Here is a 15,210-nt window from a genome sequence, read left to right as displayed (position 1 = left end):
GAACTTTCTCTGAGCCTGCCTCTCTTCTTACCTGGCCCTCACTCGCCACTCTTGTGCTTCCTACATGGAAAGAGATAAGTGTGCATCCCTGCTTCCGAGTTTCAGGACCGTGGTTCTAGGAGAACAGTGTTTCCAATGACTGTCGTCTGGAAGGTGTTATGCAGATTTCCTCCCTAGCCTGAAGTTCTTGGCTTGAGTCAGAGAAAAAGCTGCTGGCAATGATGACAAAGGGCAGGGTAGGGACACCAGTGCTCTGTCCCTGCTGCCTTCCCTTAACCTCACATCACGAAGAAATGTTTGGGAGTTTGAGGAATACATACCCAGGCAGAACTGTAGGCACCGTGGACCTCCATCCAATGACATCTCAAGGCAGGGTGTGGCTATGGGCAGGGCCTGGTATAAGAAAAAAAGAACCACCAGTTTGCAGGGACCACAGGGGTCAGGCTGGACCATTTGGAAAGTGCTGTTTTCTACCAGATGTTATAAACACATTAATCTTCAGTGTTCATGAGTAAGGAAAGGAGAGAGAGAAAGAAGAGGGGAAGGGAAGTGGTGATAGAGAAATAGAGAAACGGAAGGGGAGTGGCAGGGAGAGGGGGAGAGAGAGAAAGACAGAGAAGGAGGAGGGGAGGGAGAGGAGAGGGAGGGGAGGGAGAGGAGAGGGAGGGGAGGAAGAACAAAGGTATTTATTTGTCTTGTTTAACTGCTGCCCTCCCTCCTTCTCAGCTGGCTTTCTTCAGGCTGAGGACACAGATCCACTCTGCCACCAGTGAACTCTCAGTCCTGCCTATTTTTACTCCAGCCATCCATCCCAGCAGAGCCAGGGCTCCCTGGTCCTGAGGCTTGTCTTTAGGGTGGGAGGTGGGGCGCTGGGAGCAGAGTCAGGAAGGGGAGTGGAAGTGGTTTTGGAGGCACTGAACTCTTGTCACTCGTGCTCTGAATAAACCATCAACGTTGCTGACCCTTAGCTAGAAAGTGAGAGAAGAGACAAAAGCTAGGAAATCGTCATGTAGTCTGCTGTTCTTTCTTTTTTCATTTTCTTTTTCATTTAAAAGGCAAGTTAGATTCTCTGTCTAACATGTGGTGCATGAAACAAACTACTTCCCGGCAGAGTGAGAAAATGTTCCTGAGTCCAAACTTGTTCTGCTCACTACACGACAGGCCAGTAAATCGGGAGACGAGGCGCTGGGGCAAGGAATAGTGACTTTATTCGGAAAGCCGGCAGACCAAGAGGATGGCAGACTCATGTCTTGGAGAACAATCCTGCTCCAGCAGGAATACAGGTTCCTTTTATACAAAAAGACAGGGGAGGGAGTATGGTTGGTTGTTGCAGACTTCTTGGTGTAGAAATTCTTGGTCCCTGCAGCTGTCCACGTGGGCCAGCTCATGGTGCTCCTGCAAAACCTCCAACAAAACAAATGTTATTCTCTATTCTGCAACTTGTTATCTTTATGGATTGCAGAGCTAGCAAGACTAAGCCTAGAACACAGGGCATGGTGGTCAAAGCTAAAGGAACAGACATAACAGAGAGTCAGATTTGTTCTTTTCTATTACAAAAAACCAGCAGTGGGGCTGAGCCACGGCTGGGACACTTGGCCGCCTGGACACTTCACCAGCTCCTGCCAAAGGAACCATGGCCAGTGGCTTCTCCTGGCCCTTCTCAGGCCCTGTCCTACCCATGTATGGTTCCTTTGTGCTGAAATTGTTGCCCCTAAACCAGCCTCTGTACCCTGATGACCAAATTGAGACTTGGAGGCAGAGTTTTGAGAGAATCAGAAAAGGGCAGCTTTATTGTTCACCAGACAAAGGGGGGGGGGTCACAGCAGGCTGATGCCCCAGAGACTATGAATTCATCTTGGTGTTGGTGTCCTGAGGTTTTATAGAAAAACCAGGTGGAATAGAGAGGCAACAACAATCAGGGTGTTTACCGGGGTGTTACATTCTTTTTAACCTTAATGAATCCAGCTGGCGTCACGGAGAAACTCCGGAGGGTCTGTTCATTCTTCTGAAGCTATCAGCCTGTGACCACTTTCCTGAAATACAGCTTCTGGGTTAAAGGATAAAATATTCTGGGTGAAGAATGGATAGGAAGTCAGAGTGGAGAGTGTAATGGAAAGGTTGGAACAAAAGCAATTAAGCAAGTGAAACAGAGATGGGAGTTTGTCAGAGAAAAGAGAAAAATAAGTTGCAAGAATTTTAACTCAGAATGAATCAGCAAACAGCTCTCCCCTCAGGGAAGGCATTTTGTTAGTTAGTTTCCTACTCTTTCAGAATCATGAAACCAACTCTTGCTGCGAATGGGAGGAGTGGGGTGAGTAGAGGCTAATCTCTACCTCAGGGTTCACCTCTGGAGAAAGATCAGGTGGGCAAGCGGCAGAGAGGCTTTGCCACTGTCGCTTTCACCCTGTCTCTGCCTCCTGTTGACTCATGATGCAAGGGCAGCTCAGGCAATTCACAGAAACCCTACGTGCAGGGCTCCCATGTGGGCGGGATGTGGCTGCCAAGGTAAACACGTCATGCTCCACTTGGGCTGAAGGGCAAACATCCTTGTTGTTCATATGATGAGGAGGACCTTAGCGCTGTCCGTGGAGAGTGAGGGCACCATCTTGAAGTGTCCTGGGGTGAAATGCTTTGTCTTTCCATGGTTGTCCCATCTGCCTCCCATCCTGTAGCATTTAAATAAATCAGCATGAGTTGGTCAGTGCCGAGTGGAAATGACTCCTTAGCTTGAGTCTGTTGGCTTAATCTCTTCTGAATTAAAAAGCCCACAAGACGTTGATCATCATGAGATCTTACACTCTTACTGAGAAGTGGGACTGCTCTGAAAACGGTCCTGATGTTTACTCTTCTTGTAAACACCTTTCTTAAAAGGAGACTACAGCCATCTTCATCAACCACACAAATCTTCCAGGAAATAATACTTTTTGTAACGGTAAATCTCTAACACTGCCACTGCAACTTTAGCCAATCACATAGTTCAGGTGTCAATGTCTGCAACAATGTCACTTCATTTATGTGAATGGCAGGCTTAGCATTGAAATTTAATGCAGCTCATAGGCTTTTTTCCTCCAAATTGGGAGACTTTACCCTAAAATCCATATGTGCAGCATTTCTTGAAAAACACTGTCTTTCCCCACAGGACACACATTCCCACGTGTCATTCGTCCACTGTCCCTGTCACTGGGGCACTGTCACTGTCATTGGTCCACTGTCCCTAACACTGATCCGCTGTCCCTGAGCTCCTTTTCCATGGAGCCTGCCCTCTCCAGCTCACCCCATCTCCTCACTCCCTGTTATTGATCCTGAAACCACAGGTCAGTTGCTATTTACTGTTTCACTTACGTTGTTTTTCTTAGATGAGAAATACAGTTTTCTGTTCTGGGTAGTTACTAAAGGTGAGAAAACAAGAGTTAAACTGATAGAGGCTCATGTGTCTAGGGGAACACAGGGAAAGATGACAGTTGTTCAATGGAAGAGAAGAGTTTTATACCCGCATTTGCTTCCTGCCGCCTCCCGAATCCCGTGTGCATGTGTGACCGCGGCCCCTGCTCAGGCCCGTTTCCCACACGCTCGCCGCACACTCTGAAAAGCCAGCTCACTTGCTGTAGCTCGTCCTCTGTCTCACCTCCGTCCTCTACCTCATTCCAGTCTTAACACCTCAAAGAAACTAAAGTCAAATGATTTGAGAAAATAAGAGACCAATTGATCAAAGGTAAGATTAGAGTTCGCCATGGTAATCAGCAAAGGACAACAATACAATTCATAGATGTGTGGGTTTTTTCCTTATTGCTGACTGGTTGGAGAAACAAAGTGACTGTGTTTTGAAGAATCACTCTTAGATCTCCTAAAGTGTGCACTTTTACCTTTCATCACATGTAGGTAAAAATTTATATTCATTTTCTTAAAGATGCACATAGAAATTCTGCAAAGGTACCCACATGCAGTGCGTGTGTGCCTGTCCCTGGTAAAGCCGGTTTCCCACACTATCTATGATTATCCTTCATTTCTACCAAAGCTTCTCCTTAGAGATTTGAGGAAGGTGCTTTGAGGATGAAGATAGTTTCCAAAACAAAATACAGTATTTCAGATTCTTCCTGTTAGTAAAAAACCAACAGAAGATACGAGTCCGGAACACAGATATAATGATATTGAAAACAAGATCTTCATTAAATGTGTCCTCAGGATCTACTAAAGGCCCAGAAGAATGTTGTAAGTCCCTGAAGAACTGCAGACCACCCCCTGCAGTGAATCCCCGGGACCCATAATCGCTTCTAACCACTTGCCCAGTAAACAGCGCCTTGGTGAGCAAAGCTCAGCTGAATCCGGCAAACCCTTTCTGTGTCAGAATCATCCAGAATGAGGCATGGGGAAAAAACACAGTTTCTAAGAGAGAGAGGCTGTAAGAAAATGAACTGTGGATGCAGGGGTTCAGGAAGGGAGGGAGTTTAGACCTCAAGGAAGAAATTAATCGGTTTGGGATTTTAAATGAGAGCTATTTTGCAAGAATTTATATTCAAGTTGGCGTGTGAGGGAAATAGGGGTCAGAGGAAGACTGAGAGGCAAATAACTAAAAGGGGAATGCTTCCTAGATGGCAGAGAAAGGAAAAATCTTCACACAGATTTGCCGTATTTTCTTTATCTCTTATGCTGTGTAATATATAAATGCATGAATATGTACATAAACGTATATGCACCTCTCTCTCCCCTACTCTCTCTGTGTATATATATGTATATATTTACATATATACACACTGAGAGATAAAGCATGTATATGTGTGTATATGTATCACTGCTTTATCCTTCAGTATATGTGTGTATATATATAATTTTCCCCCCTAGATACATTTGATAGAAAGTTGCAGGAAGCACAGAATCCCTAAATACTTCAGCATGAACCATTTCAGACCATATTCTCCTAGGTAACTGCAGTAGTCTAATGACATTCAAGAAATTTAACAGTGAGACAATATTATCTAATAATACACAGTCCATGCCCAAATTTTCAAAATTGTCCCCCAATTTTTTCTTGAATTGAAGTGTAGTCAGTTACAATGTGTCAGTTTCTGGTGTACAGCACAATGTCCCAGTCATGCGTATGTATACTATGCACATATGTTTGTTTTCATGTTGTTTTTCATTAAAGGTTATTACAAGACACTATTCTCCTGTGCTATACAGAAGAGATTTGTTTTTTTATTTATATTTATATATAGTGGTTAACATTTGCAAATCTCAGACCCCCAAATGTTCTCTATAGCTGTGCATGTGGCTTCCCCAGACCGGGGTTTATTAATGTCTTGTGTTTGATTGTCCTGTCTCTTTAATCTTTATTCTAGGACCACCACCCTGCTTCCATGACATTGGCATTTCTGACGAGTTTATACCAGTAGTCTTGTGTCTTCGGATATTTTTTAACTTTTATCTGTGTTGTGTGCTTTGCTTGCATTAATAGACAGATCTCATTGTTCAGATGTAGAGAATCAGAAGCTAGGTGGCCTCAGTTGGAATCACAGGTCTGTTAAATAGCTTTGGGACCTTAGGCAAGTTACTTACCCTCTCTGTGCCATTATCTGTCACATCCAGATAATGCATATAAAATGGGTATAATAGGTACATGAATATTTGGCTACCATTGCTGTTTTTGTTGTTATTATCACAGAATACACTCCAACTCAATTGTACAGCAGGTGGGAGAGTTTTGTATGATTCCTGATGTGCTTCAGTTGCAAATGACTTGAGAGTAATTTATTCTTAATTTAGAAGAATAATTGTATAATAATAACAACAACAACAACAACAACAATAATAATAATAATAATTGTAGTAACATATACTGACCTCCCAAGATAAAATTATGTGGTCTCTGATTACTGTATCTAAAGGTCCAGAGTGAAGATAACGTCAACATTTTTATCTAATTATGACACTGGCTACTGGTACACAGAAGGTTAACTATGTGGGCTAGGAGGTAAAAATATCTTGCTTTGCCACCCAGCTCGGCTACTCACGAGCTATTTGACTGAGCAGATTACGTATCTCTCTGAGCTGTCACTTCCTCACCTGGTAAATGAGGATAATAAAAACTACCTCAGGGACATGTTTGTAAATCACCACGCCCCTTCCCCCGCACCCAGCAAGCCTTGCCAAAGGCTTGCTATCAATGTATTAGTGTGAAGTCTTCCTGAGAACAGACATTCACTAATTAACTTGCTTTCAATAGATGTTACTAACACTTACTAAAAATTATTGAACATCAGTGATTTTATGATAATCCTAGCCGTACCGTTACCTTAATTTGACTTCATATTAGCTCGATCGTTGTATCTCTGGTATCCGTAAGGGCAGGGACCATTTAGATGGTACATAAATCTGTACCCTAGAGGGTGGAAGTATTTAAAGATTGCATTAACTTGTGGAAGTTGTTGGTTTTTTTTTTTTTTAAGCACCATTAATTAAAATTTGGTAAGAATTTTGAGGAGAGGCAACACAGCATTGTGGAAAGGACAGGTGCTGTGGAGCGAGATAAGGTAGCACCCCCCCTTTTTAGAATGGGGTTTGGGGAAATCACCCCACATTTTTGCACCCTAATTCCCTCTTTTGCGAGAAAGCATCTAACACAGCGCCTAAAACACAGTGACTGCTCACTAATGCCTTCCCCCTTCCCTCCCTGCTCTTTTTCTTTCTTTTCATCTTCCTTTTTTCCCTTCCTCTCACCCTCCCTTCTTGGGTACATGAGCCAAGGCATGGAAGTGAAGACTAGGTCCAGGGAAATATTTCCAGAGGCTTTTAAGAAAGAGCCCATCCACAGTCCCTGGTGGCCTGGGACGTCCACGTCCTGCACTTGTGTCCTGCGGGTACCCCGACCTTGGGGCGAGGGCTTCCTGTTCACCCACACAAGGGAGCACCTTTTGTTCCTCAGTGAGACAAAGACATGCAGTGTCCACTCCTTTGGTAATGGGAAGACAGTGGCTTAAATACTGCGGTTTTCAACAGAAAACAGGCAGAAGATACCTGGTCAGGGGAGAGACGGCACAGGAAAAGTGCTGATGCTGCCAGCCGCAAACATCCCCCAGAACAGCAGCTGCTGTCAGGATGTCCTTGATGCCCCTTATCAGATATTCCTAAAACAGCACGTGTATGTGTTTGCAATTTTGGGTACACCGAGAGGTTAAAGTGGCAGTTTTCAAATGTTTGTCTCAGGAACTTTTCATACTCTTAAAATTATTAAGAACTCCAAAGAGCATTTGTTTATGTATACAGATATTTACTATATTAGAAATTAAAACTGGAAAAATACAAAAATTTTTATGTATTAATCCATCTGAAATAACAATAAAAATATATTACATTTTCACATACACAATGTATTTCTATTAAAAAATTTTATTTTCCAAAACAAAACCATTGTGTGAGAAGTGGCATTGCTTTACCTTTTTGTAAGTTTCTTTACCATCTGGCTCAATAAGAAACAGCTAGATTTCCGTACCTGCCTCTGCAGTCAATCTGCTGATACGTGACAGTGTTTGAAGTATGTGAATTACAGCTAGCCTCATATGAGTAGATAGCTGCAAGGGGTATTTTAATATTTTAAATATTTTAATAGGTTCTCTAGATAATTATGGATGTTTTTCTTTGATTCCACACTGAAACTCAACTAGTTCCTTCCAAGTTAGTTGCAATGTGGGATCTGAAACCAATGTGAATCAGTGAGTGAACCTTCCAGAGTCTGTTGCATTAAAATCCACTGTTGTGCATTGCACTTCGAGTAAGTTTTCCACATGCACAATTCTGTAACATCGTGCATCGGTCATTTCAGATATATTGTTTCACAGAGCTATCAAGGTCTTCCAAATGGTGACACACTTCATGAAGCACGTCGGAAAATTACATTCATTAATACCACGAAGTCTCCAAATTATTGGGATGCTGTAAGTCCACAGTCATGATTTTTCTAAATTTCTAACTTTCTCTGGAAATCTCAAATTTTGCCACTGGTGACAGATGCCGTCAGTTATTTTCCTTGATGTGACGGACACACTGATCTGCTTCTGAGATGTCTCCCAGATGCCTCAGTCTGAGTAGCCAGAGTTTGTCATCCTGTCTTTCAAGTAAAACCAGTGTTCTGAGGGGAGAAAAAGGAAGAGAAGAAAAGAAAAAAAAAGGAAAAAAAGGTGGCTGGTTCAGCTTGCAAGTCAGTCACACGGGCCCTTGTCCTCTCACAACCCTGACACTTGGGCTTGAGGAGAAGTGTTTATGTGAACTTCCCATTTCATACACAGTGTAAAAGCCTCGTACTCAAGGTTTGTGACTTCATAAAATTAGTCAGTTTTACTGCTTTATTAAGGATGTTCTCAGGTGAAAATGGCTATTTTGATTTTTTCCCGTGAATGTGTGTCTGGAAAAAATACAAGGAAGCTAACTCAGTGTGGGCCCGTCTAGATTTATACTAACATGTCAGCAATTTTACCGACTATAATTTCATCAGAGCAAATGCTGACATGGTAAAAAAGTAAGTAACTATTATTCTTAACCTAATCAGATGATGAAAATCGTTTTGACCTTGTAGTCCCAGCTCTGAAAGGGGGTCAAGTGTCCCCAGAGGTCCATGAGCTCTCCTTCGTTTGAGAATCACTGTGTTAAGGGCGATGGGTCAGTTCGGTTTTAATTCTGTGGGCACACTTTCTGCTAGACTCGGGGAGAGAACTAAATTGTCCGAAACCCAGTCCTGGGGAGCTGGGATCTGGTGGAGAAGACAGACGTGTACACCCCTAGGGAAACCATGCCCACACGGGTCCTGGAGGCTGAGGAGGGAGTAACTCCCTTGACGTGGGGAGGCTGGGGAGCCTGCTCAGAGGGCCTGTGTGCTGGGCCCTGGAACCATGTACCAGTGCATGTTCCCAGCAGAGCAGTGGCCCAGACCTTAAGTGTCTGAACCCCGGGGGATGGCAAGGGCCCGGGCTGGCTGGATAACAGGGTGCCTCAGAGTAGGCAGTCCCGCGAAACCGGAAAGGTAGGTGGGGGCTGGTTGGAGGGGGCTGGTTGGCTTTGGGGGTACATAGCTGTTTTACATCACACAGAGCAGGAACGTCAGCTCAGCCTAGAGCTGTGGTCCCCGGACCAGCACCACCTGGGAACTTGTCAGAAACGCAGGTTCTCAGGCCCTGCCAAGACCTACTGAATCAGGAACTCTGAGGGTAGCCATGGATGTCCGAATAAGCTCTCCTTGTTAAGATTCTGATGCCTGCTAAAGTTTGAGAACCAGGTGCCTAGAAAGTGACTCTTGAAAGAGAAGTCTCACCTGCATCAGAATCCTCTTGGGCTGAGGGTGGGACACCTGCATGTATGTCCCTGGGCCCCAACCAGAGCTACCAAATCAGAACCTCGGAAGCAGAGCCCAGGAATCTGGTTGTCTGCAAGTTTGATTGAATCACACGCATCACTGAACTAGCAGAGACGAGGCTGAAGGAAAACTTCCTTTTACCAAAAATTATATTTTGGTAGAAGGAATTTTGGAGGAAGGAATATAAACACAATTTCACTTAGTTTCCATGGCAAGTCACTGTCTGTTTTTATGCATTTTTACAGGGCATAAGTGAACCGTGGATTCTCTGCAGATTCACCAAATCCATCCACCGTTATTTCCCGAAGCCTCTCTGGACATCACTGATCTTTACAACTTACAGTGTGGATTTGGGAAGTGGAGTGAAGTAGGTGACTGATCGCACAAATAATTGCAAAGCACAATGAGATCTTCTGCCAGAATGAAGGCCACGTTATGATTATCTAAGGGAAGGGGTGTCTCCTGGTGGTTACTGAGAGCACCTAGACATCTAGTTCTGGTTTTCTCCCGGCTAAGCGCACGTTAAAGGACACCCGCAACTTAATTCTCTCAAGTAGTTGCTCTAGTCAGACGTAGTATTTCCTCAATCTCTCCAGTAAACTTGAGTTAAATATAATGTAGTCGGGTGTTAAGTGGACAGTATTTTGCCAGGCACTTCAAAATTATAGTCTCCCAGAAGGATCTGTGGGAGATGAGGGGAAACACATTGAGGGATTTAGTTTGTGTGTGTGAGCCTAGAAAGTGAGCGCCAGTCTCGGATGTGTGACCAGCAGGTGCTCTGGGAGATTTCCTGTGTAACTTCCGTGGACAGGATGGGTCGGGGTGTGGGTGGGATGGAGGTGTGGCAGCACCAGAAGAAGAGAAGGGTTTAAGGAGGAGATATTTGGATCTTGCAGTTTGTTTTTTTAACTTTTCTTAGTCCAAAGGGAAAAGAAATGCTATTTAATATGCTTTTATACATAAACCTTATAAAGGAAATAAGACCAGAAACGAATACTTATTCTGCAGTGTGTGTCTAGTGTCTTTCCTTTGAAAGTGGCTGGACTTTCATCTTCTACTCAGTTTGCTGTATCTGCTATATTTTCCGGGGACTATCTAAGTAAAAAGATTTTGTAGTTTGATAAATTTAAATTAATTTTATTAATTTTCATTAGAAGGAAAATTTCACGTCACCAGGAAATCTTTTAAAAGTTCCAGCAAGTTGATTTTAATTTGAGGGAAAATGAATTGTGGGCTTAGAGGTAGGGGAAGGGGTTCTCAGACCCCACCTTGAGACACTTCAGTCTGAAGTCTGTGCTTCTTATACACACTCTCTGGTCCCGTTTGCGTTGGAACACTGCTTTCTGAGGTGCTTGACAGAAAGTGAAACTCCACCACTAGGTGCTTTAACTGATTCGTGGATGTTAGGAGCACCTGCAGCACCAGGAGGGGCCCAGGGCAGGGGGTCTGCCCATTAAAGGCATGGACACTGGCCGAAGGGCAGAACTGGTTCAGAAAACATGGCTGTTGGCCTTTCATCTAAAAGACAAGTCTGCCTGTGACAATTTAGAGACACACACCCTTTTAAGAAATCATTTGGGAAGAATCTGCCTGTGCATGAACTGAGGAACACAAGTTCCAGCCCAGTGAGCCTCGGGGGTCTCGTCTGCTGCAGACCTGTCCACGTTGGTGACACTCACCGTGTTTCCCCAGTGGGAAGAAATGCCATTTCTTTTGATAGGCACTTGCAGCCTGGCTGCTGTTCACTGTCCGTCTGGGAGGAGCAGATGAAGTCAGCATGTGCCTGATGTGGTTTTCTTGTCCAAACCTGCAGTGATCAAATATCCCCTTAGTATTTCACATCATTATGAATGCCCTCCATCAAATTCAGCTAAAATGTACAGGGAAACTTCCACATGCAAAGCACTGTGTGTGCTCGACCCACTGGAAGGCTTCCCACTCCGAAGATCTCTGACTCCATCCCTTGGGAATCTTCATTTTAGAGAAGCAGGACAATTATGTAAACAACTCTAACACAAAGTAGGTTCTGATAGGTGCAATAATGGAGGCAGAGAAACATATCTCATGACACATGAACACATGCAGGAAGTTTGCACACTCCCTGACACAAACGTCCACTGAGCGGTTGTACATTTCTAAAGCACGTCTTGTTAGTTCACGTTATTGCATATCTCTAGTACTTTATCACAATTTAACTGAAAGAGAGGGAGGCACATTCTTTTGTGAATACCTGTTTATTAAGGTTAGATTAAAACATAGCCAGTAGATTTATTATTCAACAATGTTTGCCTAAGGTAATGTGACTACCCTCCCATCAAATCATTTAATTGTGTCTTTTATTCCCTTTAAGAGTTAAGTGATAATCACAAAATGCAGCAGATATTGCTGGGAAGTCTTACAGATTCATCCTGGTTAATTGTTCTGTACTTCGTGGATGCAAGTCATACACAAAATCAAGCGATCTGTCACTGCTTCTCCCCACATAGAAAAACTTTAATTTGGTCACGTCAAGGACAGAAAACTACAAGGGAGAAATTGTTAATGCTCTGAGTGACAAAGTTGACTGAGTAAACCTGGTTCTACTGTTTTTGTTCAGGTTTCTATTTAGTGCTAGAAAGTTCAAAACAGCAAATTTCTCCTTTCTTTCCTGGGGAGATACTCATTAAAATTTTTCTTAGCGTTTAAAGTATATTGACTAACACATAATAAAACATAATTTTTCAACTTTCCTCCTCTCAACAGAGGCACACATTTGGCTGCATATGATGAAATTCAGTTCCTAGGAGCAGCCTAATTTGTTAGAAGACACCGTGGATGCATGGATGGGCTCCAAATTGTATTGAACACGGATTTTCTTCTACTCTTCCTGGTCAACCTGGGAGGACTGGGAGGCTGGCAAGTGGGTGGAAGAATTTTTTTTCCTTCTTTGCTGCAAATAACATCAGTGCAAGGTAAGAAAGGTAGCATCTGTGATGACATTAAGAGATCTCATTAACAGAAAGGAACAGGAAGTTTTCCTTTTGTTGTAGAGACACCCACAGGGATTTTAAATACCTTTTCCCTCCCAAAAGAACAGACATAATGAGGGGAGTTATGATCATTTTAGAAAGAGCATAAAAGTCAAACTTTTATTATCAGCATGTTCTGGCTACCATCAAAGTATCTACGCTTAACTCTGTCAAAGCTGCATAACGTACCACATGTTAACTACAGTTGAGTCAAACCATCTTCATGAATTTCACTTCGCCCTTCTGCCAAATTCGAATATTGATGGACTCTGCTGCTCTCTGGGCTTACCTACTCCCTCCTACAGGTGTGTCATGTTAATTTAAAGAAGGAGCAAAGAGGAGTTATTATGATCTTGGGGGAAATGACAGAAAAAAAGAATTGTAAAGACATGGAGACAAAGGTCCTTGAACTTGGGCAAATTTTGCTTCTTTGCATACCCACTTCACTGCTATTTTGCCAGTGATTATTCATTTACTAAACTTACAGTTTTCCATAAGCTATGAGGGATGGATAAAATGAGTCAAAGAAGGTAGATAAAATATGTAAATAATATAATGTAATACAATATATTCTTTCAATCAAGCACTTATTTACAAACTCCTACTGAATTCCTATTATAAGCTATTTTTCTGTCCTAGGTGCTGGCAATTTAAGATTAAAGACATAGTCCTAACTCTCTGTCACTTTTTAAAATATTAAAAATAGTACAAATGAAGTGCTTTGGAGCTTTAGGAAGGAAAAAACAGAAAAAAATTTTTAAGTCAGACTGCATGCTGATAAGGGAAGTAAAATTATAAATGAGTTAGTGCAAATATTATGTCCAAGCACATTGGACATAAAATGTAACAAAATGTTTATTGAAAATAAAAGCAAAACCAGTCAATTTTATGGGAAAAAATAATTTTGCTTATATTTGTTCTTTGGTAAGAGAGAGAATTATTTTTAAAACTCACCAGCTATAGAGTAACTATGAATAATATTTACCCAAAGTGTCCCAAACTAAATAACAAAGAACATAATAAGGAGAAATGAGAAGGCAACAAAAGTACTCGTAAATCTGAACAAACCTCTGTGAAATGAGACAAAGTATCAAAGTTAATTAATTAATTAAAATTAGAATAAATTTTCATCATAGTTACAAACAGGGGTTTAGTGGTGGGAAAAAAATTGGATTGCCTATAATTAAGCCAAATACATCTCTCTCTCTTTTAAACAAGTAAACCACTGTTAATGATTTAAATGATTAAACCTTCCATAAAGGGTTTGGATATAAAGAAAACCAAGTGATCCACTCAAAGAATTCCTGTGGGAAGAGATTCTAGAAACTCTCTCCCAAGTTCCCCATCACACTGCCCTGTGTGGGAGAGCTAGTTCCACTGGATTTACCAGGATCCTACTTACTTAATACCACAGAAAAATCGAACACCATGCATATCGAGAAGGGAAAAATCCGATGGAAAGAGATCATCGCTTTCTGGCACAAATGTGGTTTAGTTCCTGACCGTCCAGAGATTGACAACAGTCCTACAGGCCTGGTCCTGCCCAGTGACTTGCACACTGTGCCTCTGTAAATCTCTTTTCCTGTCCGCATAGGAAACTCTGAAGTTCAGCAGACCGTGCGGCTCTTGGCCTCTCACTTTCTTGGCAATAGAATTGTTGGCGTCAGCAGTGGGAAAAGCTAATTAAGCCTTTACCCAACTCTCAGGCCAGAATGAAACTACTGTTTGATTACAGCATTGTTACGTGATTTATCACGTCTTTGCACTAGAGGAATATTACAATTGCTGATTTTGTTCTAAATCCAGGGAGGTGGCATGAATGCTCTGTGCCAGCCTCGCCCTGTTCCGCCCGTCGCCTTCTGTGCTATCCTCCAAGCCTCTGAAGCTCCCTTCCTGTCATGGCAGATCTCCCCACGGGAACCTTTCCTCTTTCACAGCTCCCCTCCAGGGGTGCAGGTCCCATTCCGATTCTTTTTTTTTTCTATCTGATTATGTGAAGATCTTTCTCGTAGCTGTGATTGTATGAGATCATCTGCCAGAGTCCAGCAGGTGCTCTATAAGCATGGTTCCACATGTAGATATATCTTTGATGTATTTGAGGGAGGAGGTGAGCCCCATGTCCTTCTGTTCTGCCATCTTGATCCGCACCCCTCCAAGTCTCCTGATTTAGGAAACACTCCATCTGCCACCCCCAAGTAGTTGAGAGCATCCCTACATGGTAAGCCCTTAGGGATTACACTTAATTTCTAGAAACAGAAACAAGAAAGAATGTGGCTTAAACACTCTAGAGTTTTTGTTGTTTGTTTTTCCTTCTTTCGACAAGCCTGGAGACAGGCCATGGAGGGTTGGTGTGGTGACTTGCTCTGCCTTCTATAGCTTCCGCCCTCTCTTTTTGGACTTTTTGATTTCCTGTCCCACATTATTCTGCCAAGCTGCCTCTCTGGTTTGTTGCTTTCATGAGATATTTTGCCTTCCCTCCTGTTTGCTTTTGCATTCTGAGATAGAATTAAATTCTTCCTTGAAAGTTTCAGTGTATAGTATCTAGCGGATTAAAACAACGTAAAAAAAATATTAGAAACAAGAGATGGCCTTGGAAACCGCAGTTTCGGATTGCTTAATTCTGGGGTTGTGAAACTCATCTCAAAATAATTCAAGTAAAAAGATGAAGCAGGTACTACAAATGCTCCCTGCAGACATAGGAAAAGGCCTGTATCTGCCAATGTCAGGATGGGATTTGCCTGACTGCAGGGGGAGTTGGGTGCCTGGTGTCTACCCAGTTCTGAGTTCTCATGCTGTAAGGATGTCACACAGTCAGGAGGATATCACACGCAGAAGTATGTGTGTGTGAGATAAGATTTATTT

General features: G+C 42.7%; 1 protein-coding gene and 1 long non-coding RNA gene across 2 annotated transcripts in view; one reads left to right on the top strand and one right to left on the bottom strand.

The window, feature by feature from the left end:
- The first annotated feature begins 690 nt into the window (after positions 1-690).
- The window catches only part of CAPSL (calcyphosine like), a 50,431-nt gene continuing 35,911 nt past the window's right edge, over positions 691-15,210 (top strand). The window contains exons 1-3 of the mRNA XM_074357063.1: positions 691-3,314; positions 9,586-9,707; positions 12,083-12,291. The gene's annotated coding sequence lies outside the window, so the exon portion shown is untranslated. The remainder of the gene's footprint in view (positions 3,315-9,585; positions 9,708-12,082; positions 12,292-15,210) is intronic.
- Positions 7,087-14,568, bottom strand: LOC123617000 (uncharacterized). Its single transcript, XR_006725087.2, has 3 exons — positions 13,751-14,568; positions 11,020-11,147; positions 7,087-8,122 (listed from the first exon to the last, which is right to left on the bottom strand). It is a non-coding gene; the product is annotated as an uncharacterized LOC123617000 (long non-coding RNA).

The sequence above is a fragment of the Camelus bactrianus genome, chromosome 3 (genome assembly GCF_048773025.1).
Source record: "Camelus bactrianus isolate YW-2024 breed Bactrian camel chromosome 3, ASM4877302v1, whole genome shotgun sequence".
Lineage (NCBI taxonomy): Eukaryota > Metazoa > Chordata > Mammalia > Artiodactyla > Camelidae > Camelus > Camelus bactrianus.
Note: the sequence above shows the minus strand (reverse complement) of the source record. Positions and strands in the feature narration are given on the sequence as shown.